General features: G+C 46.5%; 1 protein-coding gene across 1 annotated transcript in view; it reads right to left on the bottom strand.

Annotated features, from left to right (window-relative positions):
• NEURL1 (neuralized E3 ubiquitin protein ligase 1) overlaps positions 1-16397 on the bottom strand; it is a 266866-nt gene that overhangs the window by 188340 nt on the left and 62129 nt on the right. The window lies entirely within an intron of this gene.

Here is a 16397-nt window from a genome sequence, read left to right as displayed (position 1 = left end):
AACACCTGCCAACAGAAGCAAATATAAGTGTCAGGATTATAAACAAAGTTAGTAAAAACAGCTGCACTAAATACAAAGTCTGGTGATACTACAGGAGCTCTTGGGAGGATTGCAAAATGCTAGGCTGGGCTCTCAACTTGTCAGTGTTTTATTTCCATACAAATGGAAATTATAGATTCCTTCAATGCACAAGGGTTTTTAAACTGGCTGCCTGAGAATAATCATACAAACACAATTCTAATTGCGTTTAGCATCTTTCATGCAAACCACCAGAGTGAAATACAGTTAAAAATAAAACAAACAAAAAATAGGAGAGAGATATTTAAAGGCATGTAGGGGGTGCAAGAGATGCTTTTAAAAGAAGAGTCATTGAGTGCGAGTCATACAGGAAAGACTGTTCCACGCAGCAGGAGCTGCAGAGGAGAAGGCTCTCATGCCAACAGCAGGGAGATTTTGTGAAGGTGAGGAGGTTGGTGCTAGATGAGCAAAGCAGTGTGAAGAGAATTCACCCTTAGGGACCCTAAACTTATAAAACACCTTTAGAAATGAAATACACATATTTAAAATTTTGTTCCACTGTGGTCAAAGAGAAATAGTAGCAGACCCCCAGGAAAATGGAATCTGCCACAGTTCAAACCAAAGCCAGCTCATCAAAACCTAACTCCCCGCACATCACTGCAGATGTTCTGTGAACCCACATCACCCTCTCTCTCTGGGGTGGAATGAAGTCATTTCATACTGGATAAAACTGCAAACACTAAAGGTTTACAAGTTCACACTCATCCGTAAATTACTGACAATTTCCAAAGGTTGGTAAAGGATAAAGAGGGTATATTCAGGACTATTCAAAGTACAAAAAACTCAAAATGAGACACAGACTTGAACATTGTGGACTTTTAGAAACACTGTTGCAAAATCCAAACACAACTCACCAATTTCTCACTGCAATCTCATAATCTAATAAAACTGTAACACTGAAATGCAACACTTCATCAAAAATAACGATGTAGTTAAATCCTCTTTCGATGAAGTCTGCGAGCCAAATTCTGCTGTCACTTACATCCTCTCTGTTACCTCCCTGGGCCGCTCCATAATTGGGGGTGCCCCTCACTAACAAGACATTGTCGGTAAGGGTGTTGCACGGTTGTAATGAACAGAATTTCTGTCCTTACACTTTTTAAAAAAAATTTAAACAAGTGCATTATGGATAAAATTTTCCAACCCACATAGTTGATCTTGATTGTCCAATAGCACTCATCTCTCCCCACGTGAGTATTGTGGGGCAATTCCTGTTCCCTCTTCTACAGGGTCGAGAGCCCCATAGGCCACGGGTGGCCAAATTTACTGACCCTCCAAGCCGCTAATGACAATCTTCAGAAGTTTGATAGCTGGGGTGCACCTGCTGGGGCTCAGGGCTTCAGCCCTGCTCCTGCTGAAGCCCCAAGCCCCAGTAGGTGTGCCATGTGGGGCTGAAGCCCCCCGCCCCCGCTCCCCCCCCACACACACTGGGCAGAAGCCCTGAGACACTCCGCCCTCACTAGGCGGAAGCCCCTATGGCACCACCTTGCTGCAAGGCAGAGATCCTGAGCTCCCCCCAGCAGTCTGGTAGGTGGAGAATGGGGGACAACGTGCAGGGCTCCGCAAGCCGCACTTTAATGGTAAAAGAGCCGCATGTGGCTCACGAGCCATAGTTTGGCCACCCCTGCCATAGGCCATGGAAACTGTGCAGTTCCGTTGTATGGGGTGGAGGCACCCCCATGGGACATTGATCCCAGTTCTGTATTGGTGCCCTAAAGCAACTGGAGAGATGTCGAGCATGGCAGGGCTTAGGACAAGCCATGGGTGGGATGGGGCCAGTGGATCCACTGCTATCCAGACTCTATGAGCAGGGGCATAGTCAAGACAGGATCTACTGCAGACTTCACTGAGACCAGCATATGACCCTACGTGCCTATAAAAAAGGAGTACTACATTGGTGGTGATACCTGCTGAAGAGAAACTCATCCTGTAAGGGCCAGATTTTCCCCTTTAGAAGGAGAGCAGAATATCAGAGCCAAACTCCGCCATGTTTGGAATCTTGCCCTGTATAGAGAGATTTGTCAGAAGCAGAAATGCAACACAAGCACCAGGATGTGTCAAAACACCACAAGACCTTCATTTTGACTGGACACAAAATACCAGCTCAAAAACTTCCTCGAGCAATGTGGGAATTTGGATTCGGAGCAACATACATATTTTGTGATTCCCATATAAGCAGAGTTTGGCTCCACACAACTTCACATTTCCCTTGCATTTCTTCTTTCTGAACCACATTCTGATCTCAATTACTCTGACAACCACAGGCATAACAGAGGACTGAATTTGATCCAATTTATTTCCAAAAATTTAACCATCACCACCCCACTTAATTTGATACTTGTTTCATGGATCAACCCTGCTTTATATCCCATGAACAATAAGATCCGCTGAGCCTTGCTCAGTCTAACACGCGTTCCGCGGTATCTACATTAAAACAATGACTGTTATTCCAAATAAGGGAACTTGTTGCAAACTTCTCTGAAGCTGCCTTGTTCTGGCTGGTTTATGTTAGGGAGACAAGACTAAACAGACCTTCACATTTTCAGTATTAACCACTAAAAATGAAAAATTGGTTGCTTGTTTCCAGAGTGCAGATGTAGGAAAGTTCTACACAGTCAGCGGCCAATTTTGGAACCCAAAGTACAACGCACCCAGCATTAGTTATTTACTTCTTAAGAGTCACTGGGCCAGATCAGCTGGGAATAAACAAGTGCATCTCCCAAGGGCCCCAATGGAGTTCCTCCTGAATTACACCACATTACATTCTAGCTGCTTTTCCTGCTATATCCTCCCCCCTCCCCCAACCCCTCATTTCCATTGGTGCATAAGTCACATTAGTTAGGCTGGCCCATTGAATACCACATCAGGACAAGTTTTGCTACTTTGCCAATCAATTGACATCCTATGCCCATTGTTGCAACCACCGAAGTCATAGATTTCAATGGGAACAAGACCAGATCACACCCTCGTGTACAACTTAAGCTGTTGTTTATGTCACCTCTGACTTTGGCCCATTGTTTACCCTTGTGCTCCTACAGGAGCTTTTCTTAAATGCCAACCCTTTCTATGTCTCAGAGTCCCTCAGTTAATCCTTACTTTGTTACCACCACGTCTAAATACCCAGATCCTGTTGGCTCAACCCTGATTGACAGCATTACCATGTTCGTCTATGTGGCAATGCAATATGAAAAACAGATGCAAATACTGTCTGAGATGCATCACTGTAACCCCCTTTGTTTTTATTTGACAGCAGAATCTTCATACTGTACCTGTGGTTTGAAAGGAGCTACAGGTAAGCCTTTGCAAGTAGTTCAGTGAACCAACTCATCCATCTGTGGACCCCTATGCGCTCAGTTACACTGGTACAAGTCAAGAGTAACTCCAGTGAAGTTAATCAATTGTGTTCCACAAGAATCAGATCTCTACATTCAGAATCAAATTTAGGTAAAACGTATTTAAAAATCTCACCCTTCTCAGTGCCAACCCCCTTCATAACAGCGTCGTTGGCAGTCTGCTCAGGAGAGGCACAAAGACTGAGATAGAAGTGCAGTGGTACTGCATTTTAGGATGTGCATCAACTACCCTGTAAGGCCCCAATAACTAGACAAACATGGGGTGTGTCAGAGCAGAACTGGAAGTATATTGGCAGAGCTGTGTGGGGAAAGTTGGATCTAGTCTGTCCTGCACAGCCATACTAAAATTCACCAGCTTGGCAAAGAACAATTAAAAATGGACTGTGGGTCCAATCCTGTGTACACAGAGTGCACCCCAGTACACAGAGTGTTTAGAGTGCCAATAGAGCCCAGCTGGTTATCGTAGTTGTTCTGTGCATTCAAAGTCAAAGCTTTTCAAAGAGATGCACAATTGTGTGCCTAACTTCTGTCTGTAACTACCACAACAGCAATGTGAATAGGCTATTTGCAAACACAAATGGCCAGTTAGATGCATTAACTTGCCATTTTTGTCTGCAAATATCTCATTCATACATGCAGTTACGGTAATTAGGGTTAGGCACAGGCAAATTAGGGATGCAATCACTTGCACATTTTGAAAACCAGGTCCTTAAACATTCAAATTAAAAACAGAAATGCAGACAACATAGAGGCATCTTTCCTGATACCCACATAATCCCCAGCAAAGAAAAAGAACGGTGTTCCAAACTGTCCAATCGGGGGATACAAAAGGAGAAGCTGAGTTTAAACAGCAGCTGACTTCTTCCCATAAGACTTTCCATGCAGTTTCTAACTTGGTGCATTCACATGTTCCTGCAAATTTTTCCATATTTAATCACTGCTCCTAATTTGGTTAGGAAGCAAGCAGGCTATTTTTGAAAGAAAAATCTACTTGCTGTTGCTAGCATTTCGTTTGATGAAAACCTTGACTGCCATGAAAACACAGGTCACCATTAAAAAAAAAAAAAGGTGAGAGACAATGAGAGGTGCCTAAACATAAAGGCACAGTGCTTAAGGCAGGGGTAGTCTAATTTTTGTCAAGGTCCAAATTTCTTGAGCAAGGTATAACCCAGGTCCAGACTCCGGAGAAAATAATAAACAATAATGCTAATAATAAGTAAATAAGATTTCGGGGTCTGTTCAAAAGCATCTGGTGGACTGGATTTGGCCCATGGTCCACCTATTGACTACTCCTGGCTTAAGATATGGTGGCTGAGTGTTTCAGGCAGTTGACTACAATCCTGAAGGTTGTGGATTTAAGTCTTGCTCAATCTCTAGTTCAAACAGCTGCAAAACGGGTACCTGATCCATCAGGTTAGGGCAGTCAAAGGTGATTGCGTGTGATGCTGACCACATCACTCCCTTGTGTACTAGGGGCTATGCAACAGGTGCCTTAACTGCATCAGCCCACCGAGTCATTGGTTTGGGGAAACTTTGATAAACATCGAAAGGTAGGAGAGATGGGATTATTTATCCGTCTCTTTCGCCAATACTTAAATTTCCATTTCTCAGCAAGATCTAATCTAAAATGGTGAAAGTTACAACTAGATTTTTCCTTTTACAAGAATTAAATATGACAGGTCAGATTCTACTCTAAGTGATGCCCGTGTAAATCCAGAATAGCAGCAAAGGTTTAATGGCTTTATCAATTTACACCGGTGCTGATGAAAGCAGAATCTGGTCCAGTAAGTAAGGGGACACCAGTAGTCCTTCAAAATGATGTCCAGAATCAGATCACACTTTAAAAGTTCTTATGCTGTAGCAGGATATCCATAAAGTAAATGAAGAATTAATCCAAATAATATCAGGTTGACCCAATCTAGTCAAGTATCATACACTAGGATAGTTTGGACTCAACCAAAATATGCTTACACTATAGATGTATGTTCCCTAAAACATGAAATTAATGTCAAGTTAATTTCATGCTCCTCTAACCTTCCGTTGATCACAAATTAAATGTTGTGCTCCTCAGTCAAGGCAGTTAAAAATATGTTAAAGGGCTCGTGTTCTAACTGTTGTTATTAATAGCTTTATAGTGGCCTTCACTCCGAACAAGCAGGAGCTCGCTCACCTCCAATGCATTTCCCACAGATTAGGCAGAGCCCCAGCACTTTGGCCCCAGCAATTTAAAAACAAAAGTGGTTCTTACTGTTTCACCTAAACCAGGGGAAAAAATATGCAAAGTAGGATATGGAAGTTTAAAGCAAACTGTGTTGAGAGGGGAGATCGAAGAAAGCCTGGAAGCGTATGGTTAGTAGGAAAGTAGAATAGTATAATAGATCCTGCTGTGTAGCCATTATTCCTACTTTATCATGGAATCAGAGAAATGTAGAGCTAGTCCACCTCCCTGCAATCAGGGCTGGTGCAAGGATGTTTCGCGCCCTAGGCAAAACTTCCACCTTGCGCCCTCCCCGAGCCCTGCGGCAGCTCCCCACCCCCACCCTGAGCCCCCCCCCCTCACGGCAGCTCCCCACCCTCCCCCGGCACGGGGAGCCATGCAGCAGCTCCCCACCCCAGCTCACCTCTGCTCCGCCTCCTCCCCAAGCATACCGTCGCTGCTCCACTTCTCCCGCCTCCCAGGCTTGCGGCGCCAATCAGCTGTTTGGCACCGCAAGCCTGGGAGGGAGAGAAGCAGAGCGGGACGGCGTGCTCAGGGGAGGAGGTGGAGCAGAGGTGAGGTGAGCTGGGGCGGGGAGTTCCCCTGTGTGCCGCCCCCCCCCCTTACTTGCTGCAGGCAGCCCTCCCCGCACCCCTCTGCCCCAGCTCCAGCTCCCTCCGCCTAAATGCCGATGACGACTGGGGCGGCCGAAGATCCGGCCGCCGCAGTCACCGCCGAAGAAAATGCCACCCCCCAAATGCTAGCGCCCTAGGCCACCGCCTAGGATCACCTAATAGGTTGCACCGGCCCTGCCTGCAATGAGGCAGGATTAACTATACCTAGACACTCCCTGACAGACAGGTGTTTGTCTAACCTGTTCTTAAAACCTCCAATGATGTGGATTCCGCAATCTCCCTAAGTAAACAGTTCCGGGTCTTAACTATCCTTATAGTTAGAAAGTTTTCCCTAATAGCCAACCTAAATCTCCCTTGCTGCAAACTGAGGGCTTGCCTACATGACGAGACACACTGACTGTCACTGCGTCCACGTGGTGAGTTACTGTACGGCCATAATCTTTATTGAACGTCATCTTATTGATTTCAGACCAATTCTCCGGTGTATCAAGATCATTTTGAATTCTAATCCTGTCTTCCAAAGTGCTTACAATCATTTTGTAAGAATGATTTATAGAATTTATAAGAACTCTCTCCACACCATCATCCAAGTCATTAATGAAAACATTGACTAGTACTGGCAGGGCCGTCCCTAGCCATTTTGGTGCCCTACCCAGCCCCCTCGCGGGGGGGCTGTGTGGGGCTCCAGGCCTCCGCCAGGGGGGAGGGGCTGGCCCCAGGTCTCCACAGGGGGGGATGGGGACTTGGGGGAAACTGCCCCCCCAGCCCCAGCCCGCTCCGCTCCCCTAGCTCCCAGACTTGGGGGGCAGGATGGGAACCGCCCCCCAGCACTCATCAACGGCAAGGCTGGGAGCCAGGGGAGCAGAGCAGGCTGGGGCCGGGTCGCTCCACTTACCACGCAGTGAGTGCAGGCCCGACCCCTGCAGCAGTCCTCAGGGGAGTGGGGGCGGGGCGGGGGCAGAGCAGGGGCTTTGGAGAAGGGGTGGAGTGGGGGCGGGGCTGGGACAGAGCGGGGGCTTTGGAGAAGGGGTGGAGTGGGGGCGGGGCTGGGGTGGAGCAGGGGCAGGGGCTGGAGCAGCACGCAGCTGCGCAGGGCACCAGGAAATGTGGTGCCCCAAATTTCCTGGTGCCCGACGCAGCTGCGTACTTTGCGTATGGGTAGGGACGGCCCTGAGTACTGGACCCAGGACAGACCCCTGTGGGACCCCTCCCAGTCTGACAGCAAACATTGATATCTACTCTTTGAGAAGGTTTTCAGCCAGTGATTCACCCACCTTATAGTATAGTAATTTCACCTAAACCACATTTCCTTAGTTTGCTTATGTCATGTGAGACTGCAAAAAGCTTTATTAAAGTCCAGCCATCTCACATCTACTGCTTCCCCTCTACCCACTTGGCTGGTTACCCTGTCAAAGAAGGAAATTAGATTGGTCTGACATAATTTGTTCTTGACTTATCACCTTATTATCCTCTAGATGCTTAAAAATTGATTTAATAATTTGTTCCAGTATCCTTCCAGGTATCACGTTAGACTGACCAGTTTAGAATTCATCTAGTTCTAATATTCCATTCCCCCAATTCAGATCTGCCCTGCAGAATTACAGGGGCTTTTCTGCTTTCACTCCCCACCCTCAATCCATAGGGATAGAGCCAGGAGTGTCAAATCTATAGGGTTAGAGCCAGGGGTGTCAAACATATGGCTTGGATCTGACCTGCGCAACAGTTTCATCTGGCTTACAGACTTCCCGTGAATCTTTGGGCTTGTCTGTGTGACCCCAGAGTGCACTCTAACTCCCCCATGTAGACCCTGCTAGTGTGCACTGATGTAGTCCTATTTCACACAGGACTATATCAACATGTACTAAGGAACATTTAGTGCACACCAGCAGGATCCACATGGGGGAGTTGGAGCACAACACACTGGTGCACTGGCAGGAACAGTGTCTATTTGATGGGGTAGTCTGCCCCTTAAGGATAGTGGAGCCTAATGGTCAGCCCTCCCCAGCATGTGGCACTGCATGGCCCTTTAGGAGTTTGAAATGTCCAGTTATATACACACTAGGACCTGGGAGATACTGGGAGAGAGGAAGCAGTCCCGAGAGGAAGACATGTTTAGAAGGAAATACCATTACTCTTTCTTAAAAGGCCAGGAGCCTTGGGAGAGAGGATGGCCCAAGCTCCCCTCTTGTCCAACCAACTGGGGGAGGAGCTGGGAGAAGGGGACCAGCATAAATCCTGCCTCCTTCCTCACAGCAGAGCAGACACCAGGAGACTTCAGTGGGGCAAGGTTGGCCTGCTGAACACCCCGAAGTCTGAGGGATAACTAAAGAAAAGGGGCCAGCCGAGGGAAAAGCTGGCCAAGGCCAAGGCCCTGATGCAGAGAGGAGAGCGGAGGTCTTCTGCTCAAGAAGGGCCAGAGAATCTGGTTAACAGAACCCAACTCCAGAGAGGGGAGCCGGGGAGAGTCCTGTTTAAGGAGAGAGCAAGGTACTAACTCCCAAGAGGACAGCTGAGGGCTTCTGCTTAAGGAAGGCCAGAAAGCAGTAGCCCGGAGAGGGAAGGATTCCAGAAACGGAGACTGGCTACGGACACAGGAAAGAGGAGTCTCTTGAAGGAAAGAGCCAGAGGTTTCTAGTGGGATTGAGCTTGAGACAACCCATGTCCCTGTGTGTATCGGAGTCATTAATAAGAGGGGTGCTCTTTGTTAAAAAGGTCTGTCTGGTCTTCCATATAACCCGGGGGAGGGGAAGCAAGGCAGGGCCCACCTGCGGTGCCACACTTGGCCAAAAGGTGGCACACCAGAGTGGCCTCTATGCTATTGTAACCCACATACCTCCTGGGTGTGGTGTTCTGTCCCATCTAGTGACACCAAGACCACTTAGAGAGATTAATAAGTCTGCTCTACAGCCTTAACAAACAGACAGTTGGCTTTTAGCTCATGCAGTAGAGGCTCATACACTAAGCTCCAGAGGCCCCAGGTTCGATCCCACCCACCGATGACCAGGGTCTGTCGGTGTTACGCTATCACAGTCTGTGTGTTTTTACAGTGCCTGTCACAGTGGACCCCATTCCTGCATGGAACAGCTGGTACTACGGCAAGGTATGGTTACTGGATATTTAAAGGACCACCTGTTGCCATTCACAGCCAGATAAAATGCATTAGCATCTGGATTTTTGTGTAGCAACAGTGACAGTTAGTGGTCACAGTGGGAACATATGCTTTGAGTCATCCTATGGGACCTACACCATCCATTTCTTCTATTGAATAGTTAATTGATATAAAAAGCATAGAACTGATGGATCACGTGCCTATTAGCGCTCTACTTGTATATTGCACCCCAGACCCCACAAACAACACCTGCATTTGAGCAAAGGATTTAAGGACATAAGAGTTCTTCATTCCACCCCCATCCCATCGACGTGTCCCTACGCTGCTCTGAAAAGACCATTTGTAGCGTATTGCGAATGCACAGATCACCTCTGCAAACAGAGAGGAGTAGGAGGCACACTCATTCATTTCAGTATATTCAGAAGCCTGTATTTCTGGGAGAAAAATCACTGTTTGAAACGGTCCATTATTTCCCCCCTTGTACCAGAGAGGAAACAGGCTACACATTGTACCTCTGATTCACAAAATAAATTCTCCTCAGTCCACTTTTAGTGACTCATGGAAGTGACTCACTCATACGCCTCCAGGGGGTTTTATTCCCTCACCATTAAAGACAGCATGTCCCTGGAAAAATGCCCTCTTCCTCTATTCAGGTAAAACAGCAACACGTGCGTGTTACACAGAGAATGAAGCAGTGTTCCTCAAAGACCCTGGCCCAAGTTCACACCTGGTACAACTCCCTTACACTCAGCTAAGTTACACGAAGGCCGGACTTGAGCCACGTCTCTAAATTTCACTCGTTTCCCCACTAGAGGCTGCTAAAACAAAAGCCAAATAAGAACTCCGCTCCATTCCCTGTGCGGTCCTGGAGCTCACCTTCAGGCAGAGACAGGACTGTGGAAGGGTGAGGAAGGAGAAGGGAGGAAATTCACCAGGACATTGTGACTGCTCTGAAGGCTGTTTAAAGGGAAGAGCTAAAAAGGGTTTGTGATGATTCGGATTAAATGGGGTGTGGGCAGGAGAGATCAGCTGATTCCTGCCCCCACAACCATGGGCAATAGAGGAGGTGGAATTTAGCTGGCTTCCATCTTCATAATCATGTGGGGAGGAAAGGCGGAAAAGAGCAGCTAGTGCCCAGCCCCAGGACCATATGAAGTGAACTGAAGCAAAAGAGCCTCTGAAATCTGCCTCTGAATGCCCAAATAAATGGGTTAGTCTCTAAGGTGCCACAAGGACTCCTTGTTGTTTTTGCTGATACAGACTAACATGGCTACCCCTCTGAAACCTGCCTCTGAATATTAGTAAATAAGAGTTTCCCAAGGTCCATCTTCCTATGACCACAATATGGGGGGTCTGGGGGGTGAGATGGATTGGAGGGAGAACTGAGGAAAGAAAGGAAGTATTGCAGGGAGGGAGCAGGTGGGGAACTTGGGGAAGAGGATGACTCTATAAAGAGATTTCAGAACAATGCAGGAGGGGCAAAATCAGAGTGTGTAGGGTTGGTTTTTTTTGGTCTTTTAATTAAAACTATAAAGACATGAGAGATTGACAGCAGGCATCACACCAGCATCCAGTTCATATTTGCGACTGAGGGGTGGCAAGCTCAGAAGGCTGATGTTTTCAGCAGAACGGCAGCAGATCATGGAATAATCTCAGAAACATGGAGATGCCAACTATCTTCCAGAGGGTTCAGAAACGAGGTGGCAAAAATACCACAAATCCAATTGGTAGTGACAATACATTGCTGCTTTTCAGCAGCCTGTCTGAACTAAGTTGGTGTGGCTCAGCATGGTTCACAGTGGACCAGCTAGGGACTGAACGCCTCTACAGACGGTCTTTTCAGATCAGCGTAGGGGCACACTGGTGGGATCCGGTGGAGTGAAGAAGTTTGCACTGTTACTCTGTTCATTCTGCTGAAAAGAAAGGATTCCAGTCCTCAAGGCTACACTCTCGCGTTTAACCTTCAGTGAGGATGAAGGGAAGTCAGAGATGGAGAAGACCTACTAGATCACTTAGTCCTTGTATCTGCCAGTGCCAATTTAGTTTTAAAAAGTTGTGCAATCTGGAGCTTCTACCACTTTCTTAGGGAGGCTATTCTCCAGCCTAATGCATGTGTCAGAAAGTTTTCCTGATAATCAATCTAATTTTTTCCTCTTAATTTCACCCCATTAAACATAGTTTCCTGAAATATAACTAGGAGAAGTCATTCCTCTTTATCTATATTTACACACATCAACTCTGCCTAACCTTACATGCCCACTGGCCAAGTTATCCATATTTAGCTCTTTTAATCTTTATTCCCAAGACAATCCCTCCAATCTCTCTGATAATTGCATATTGCTCTTCTCTGAACCCCTTCCGTCTTATCAATCTCTTTCCACAGATGACGTGCCCAGAATTGAATGCAATAGTCCGGGTGCAATCAATTACACAAATACAGTCAATCATTTTACAGAGAAATGAAAGGAGAAGTCAAGCTAATGGGAGAAGTTCATTTAATTTCAATGGTGTTTGCAGCCATGTGTCACCTCACTATTTCAGGCCCCTGACGTTTGTAGCCATTGTGTAATGATTGCAGATGGAATGTAAGAGAACAGGGTGCAAATAGTATAGTTAGCATAAAGATAAAACTTATTACATCAGCTCATGCATCCAGGGTTTATATCCCCTTCTCCATAATTTCACACCCAGAACTCCCATTAACATTAATCCCTCATGAAGAGAATCTACCTCTTGCTGTACAGCATGCCCTCAAGGGATGTTTCTATTTAACATTTATCATCCTTAGTTAAGGAAGCAGAAGGGGGAAAACCCAAACAATTATGCTGCCATTAACAGAGACATGCTGAGCAGAGGAGGTGGAGCACTCAGTTCCCATGGGAGAGGAGAGAGGCGCATGACAATCAGAATTACACCCGCTAGCTTAACTGTAGTTACACCAACTCTGAACATACTCAGTCATGCAATTCGTTAGGCTATGTGGAGCAGCTCTGCTGTGCTCTTGTGTTTATAGAACACTGACAGATCCTAGTCGTCGGTGGGCAGGATCAAACCCGGGACCTCTGAAGCTAAATGCATGAGCCTCTACTGCATGAGCTAAAAGCCACATGGCTCTTAGCTAAGGCTGTAGCAGACTCATTATCTCTAAGTGGTCTCGGTGCCACTAGAGGGGGACAGCACGACACCCAGGAGGTGCATGGGTTACATTTACTCACAGGAATAATTAGAAATGAGCCTGAGCCACAACACTAGATACTTCGGTCATCTTTCATCCAAGGATCTCAAAGCACTTAATAAACGTCAACTGAAAAAACACCTAATACCCCGGTGAGGTAGGCATGAGTTATAACCATTTCCAGAGAGACCAACTGAAGAACAGAAAGATTAAATGATTTGCCCAAGTTCACATAAGTTAGTGTCCCAGTCAGGAATGGAATCCAGGAGTCCACACACACACAGGTCCCAGTTCCCAGCTGTAAGTCACACTTGCTCCTATTATACAACAAATCCCTTTTGTACTGTCGGGCTGTTCCTGAGTCAGTCATTAAAATGCGTAATAGATAACCTATCAACAGTGCCAAAGAATTAGTGAATTTAATGCTAGAATGAGTGAGTATTTACCAGATAATATTACTAGGGGGGCACACAGGTCCAGATAATATAAGAGCCTACAGATAGCATCTCCAACACCACACACTGGTTCAGTATTGACCCAGAAAAAAAAGAGCACTCGCTACTTAATCATTACCTGAGTTTTCTTTGGGAATTCCTATTGATCAGGCCCAATCCTACATGGCTTATCAACAGAGACAGGCCCAAACCAGAACTCAAATCCAGTCACCGCTGGAACTTTATGAAAATTCAGACCTAGAGCCAAACTTTGCACCTCAGGCCCATCTATACACTGAGCCTGGATGAGATTCCAGCACAAGAACCAGTGTATAGCAGCAGGCATCAAGAAACAAGCCCAAAACAATCTTGTAACAGAACAAGCTTATTTAGAGACTTATTGAGTGAGGTATACCCACTATCAGCATAAAAAGGCATCAGTCCAATTACAGAACTTGGTAAAGAGTGGGGTGAATAAGTAAACCTGAGATGTTATTAAAGTTGAATGTGAACAGCTTCTTTCTTCTGCAGTAGCTCTAAATAGTAAGGCTGAGATTTGTAGGAGTTAAGATTTAATGAAGGAGAAAGACATGAAAGTCTGTGAGGCTGGTTTGGTTATTAGCATTGAAATTCCAAATTCCAAAGGGGCTGCCAGACAGTATTATTCTTAATATACTTAAACACAGATTCAAAGGAAGCTGCCAAATATGGTTACGTTTTGTGCTCCCTTGTTTCTACTACTTTCTAAGAAAGCTGGAAATAACATTCCATTCCTTGCCCAATTGGTTATTTTTATGTATTTAATTTTGCCTTTACAAAAAGAAATCACAGGGATCCTGAAGTTCTGGGCACCTGGCACTGCTGCTCGGATACAGAAGACAGACACAGAAAGGTTGACAGGCAAATAATGCAGATATACAGAAGAGCCACAAGTGGGTCTTGGTTCTGCATCTTCCTACAGGACCCTGATCCTAAATGGCTAGTGCAATACAAACTACAAGAAGACTGGTTATTGCTGTTTAAGGGCCTGATTTCACTCTCATTCAAGTAACTGAGGGCTTGTCTACACTCACAACGCTTAGTGAAGACACTAACTACGTTGACGGAGAGCTTCTCCCATTGGCGTGCCTGCTCCACCTCCCCGAGAGGCGGTAGCTATGTTAACAGGAGAAACCCTCCCATCAACACAGTGCTGTCTATGCTTGGAATTCAGTCGCTATAACTGCCCTGCACAGGGGCGTGGATTTTCTACACCCTCGAGTGATGTAGTTAAACCAACATACCTTTGGAGTGTTGAGCCAGGGCTCAGAGTATTGCCTTTGATTATAACGTGAGCTGGTTTACATCCTAAATTCTCCTCCTCTTTATTTATTTTAATTAGAAAAAATGTGGAGGAGATGGAGGGGGAAAGTCAGCTGAGCTGAAAACTAGGAGACCCACATTTGGGACTAAAACTACACTCCAGATCACTGTCGTGGCACCTGACAAAGAGAAGGAAGGATGCTAGGTAGCTGCTGCATTCTTCTTCTCTCCGCCCCTTCACAATGAAACGCGAATGTCCATCTCAGAAGCTACCTTGGCTGCAGCCAGTATAGGAGAACAGAACAAACATTGAAAAATCTGCTTGTTAATGGAGGGTAATTTGTTCTACAGCTTACAGCACATCTTAAAGGAGCCCCGCTTCCATAGCTTCTGTTCCCAGCTTTACCACAGTGTTGCTATCACAGGGTATGCTCACCACTCACGGTGCCTCCTATTGGCCATCCTGGGAATTTGCTCTGCCAGCTGGTACTCTCCCTCCGGTGGCATCTTCCCCCTGTCTTGTCTCAGGCTGCAGCCCAGCTCTTTGTGGGTTGGCCCTCTGACCAGGTCACTAAGGTCCTCCCTTTCCGGGGAATTCACAAACTTTCCAGACCTGCTGTCTGGGTGTTGTTTCCCACGTCCTGGCCGCCCCCCCCCCCCCCCCCCCAGTGGCTGGCAGGAGAAGCCAGGCCTGCCCTCTACACTGGGTTTCAGTCCAGGGACCCTCAGCTCAGCAGTTCCGGGCTTCCTCTCTCTGCCCTCACTGCTCCTTCCCTGGACTGCTTCCTACCACTGGTTCCCCTTCTCTCTCTGGGTCTACCGGTTCCAAAACCCTGCTCCCTCTTCCCAGGGTGTGACTGCAGCCAACACACTCTGCAGTCTCACCTCCCAGGGAGTGACTGCCCTGTCCCAGCAGCAGCACAGGTGAGCCAGTTCCTAACCAACCAGTCCCCAGCTCCCTGGCTCCTCGTCCAGGTGTGGCCTAGGGAGTTAATTGGCCAGTCTGGTCGCCTTAACCCCTTCCAGCCCCGTGTGGGGTGGACACCCCATCACAGTTGTCATGTGACTTTCAGCAAGTTACTTGACTTCTCTGTGCTTCATAGTGCCCATGTTTTGAGATCTAGGGAGGAAAGGTGCAAAGTGGCATGATGACTAATTTTGATCAGAACAGCTGAGTCCGTTGGCCCATTCCTATTAATCCTACCCCATGACAAAATAATTCAGTTCTTTTACTGTTGTACGGTATGCCAGGAAGAGAATAGAAAGACACAATCCTGAAACTTCTGTTCAGGTGGGAGATGATGGCAATGCACAATGCTTAGCAAGTTTACCATATATCCCTGACTTCCTTCAGTCATCGACAAAGGACACATACAAGCCCTGCTGCTGTCCGGGGTAGTGAATGTCTCTTAACATTAACCAACTCCATTAACATCAGTAAGGCAGAAGCTGACTTCTCTAGTTCACCATTCCCTGATAACTGCAGAGAAACAATCATTAAACTAGAAGTGTGGGGAGGAGCCAGTTCCTTTCCACACACTGGGAGAAATTCACCCCAGTGGAGAGGTCCAGCATGAGGACTAGCCACTACTTAAGAGGGCTTAAGTAGTACCTACATGGCTGGCCCTTTGCACAGAAATGAATATAACCCAGCGAAGCCATTTTACAAGCCCAGCAAAAGCCAGAAACAAACTTTCCATGTTGACACACTTTTATTTTCAATACTGATACTATCATTACATTAGTCAAGCGAGAGCTGAACTGTCAGGGCTGGGGTTTTTTATTTAGGATTATTTACAGCAAGGTTTATCTTCCAGATTTGTAATATTAAATTCCTGTCTGTCTCGGAGAATTGCTTTACTGCCTGGGACGTGCAATATTAAAAAAGAGGTGTCATTCTGCTGCTTGCCTTTGCTTATCGCTGTTCAGAAGGCCCATTACGTGCATGCATCCAGTGTTCCCACTGTTGGTACAAAGTGCAGAATTCGTACTTACTCCTTGGGGGCCAATCCGGAAACATTCCAAGTGCTCTCAACTCACAATGAAGTCTACCGGAGTTGAGGGCACTGAGCCCCTGGCTGGATCAGGCCCTGTCATTTTAAAATAAGCCATTC

The sequence above is a fragment of the Emys orbicularis genome, chromosome 7 (assembly GCF_028017835.1).
Source record: "Emys orbicularis isolate rEmyOrb1 chromosome 7, rEmyOrb1.hap1, whole genome shotgun sequence".
Classification (NCBI taxonomy): domain Eukaryota; kingdom Metazoa; phylum Chordata; order Testudines; family Emydidae; genus Emys; species Emys orbicularis.
Note: the sequence above shows the minus strand (reverse complement) of the source record. Positions and strands in the feature narration are given on the sequence as shown.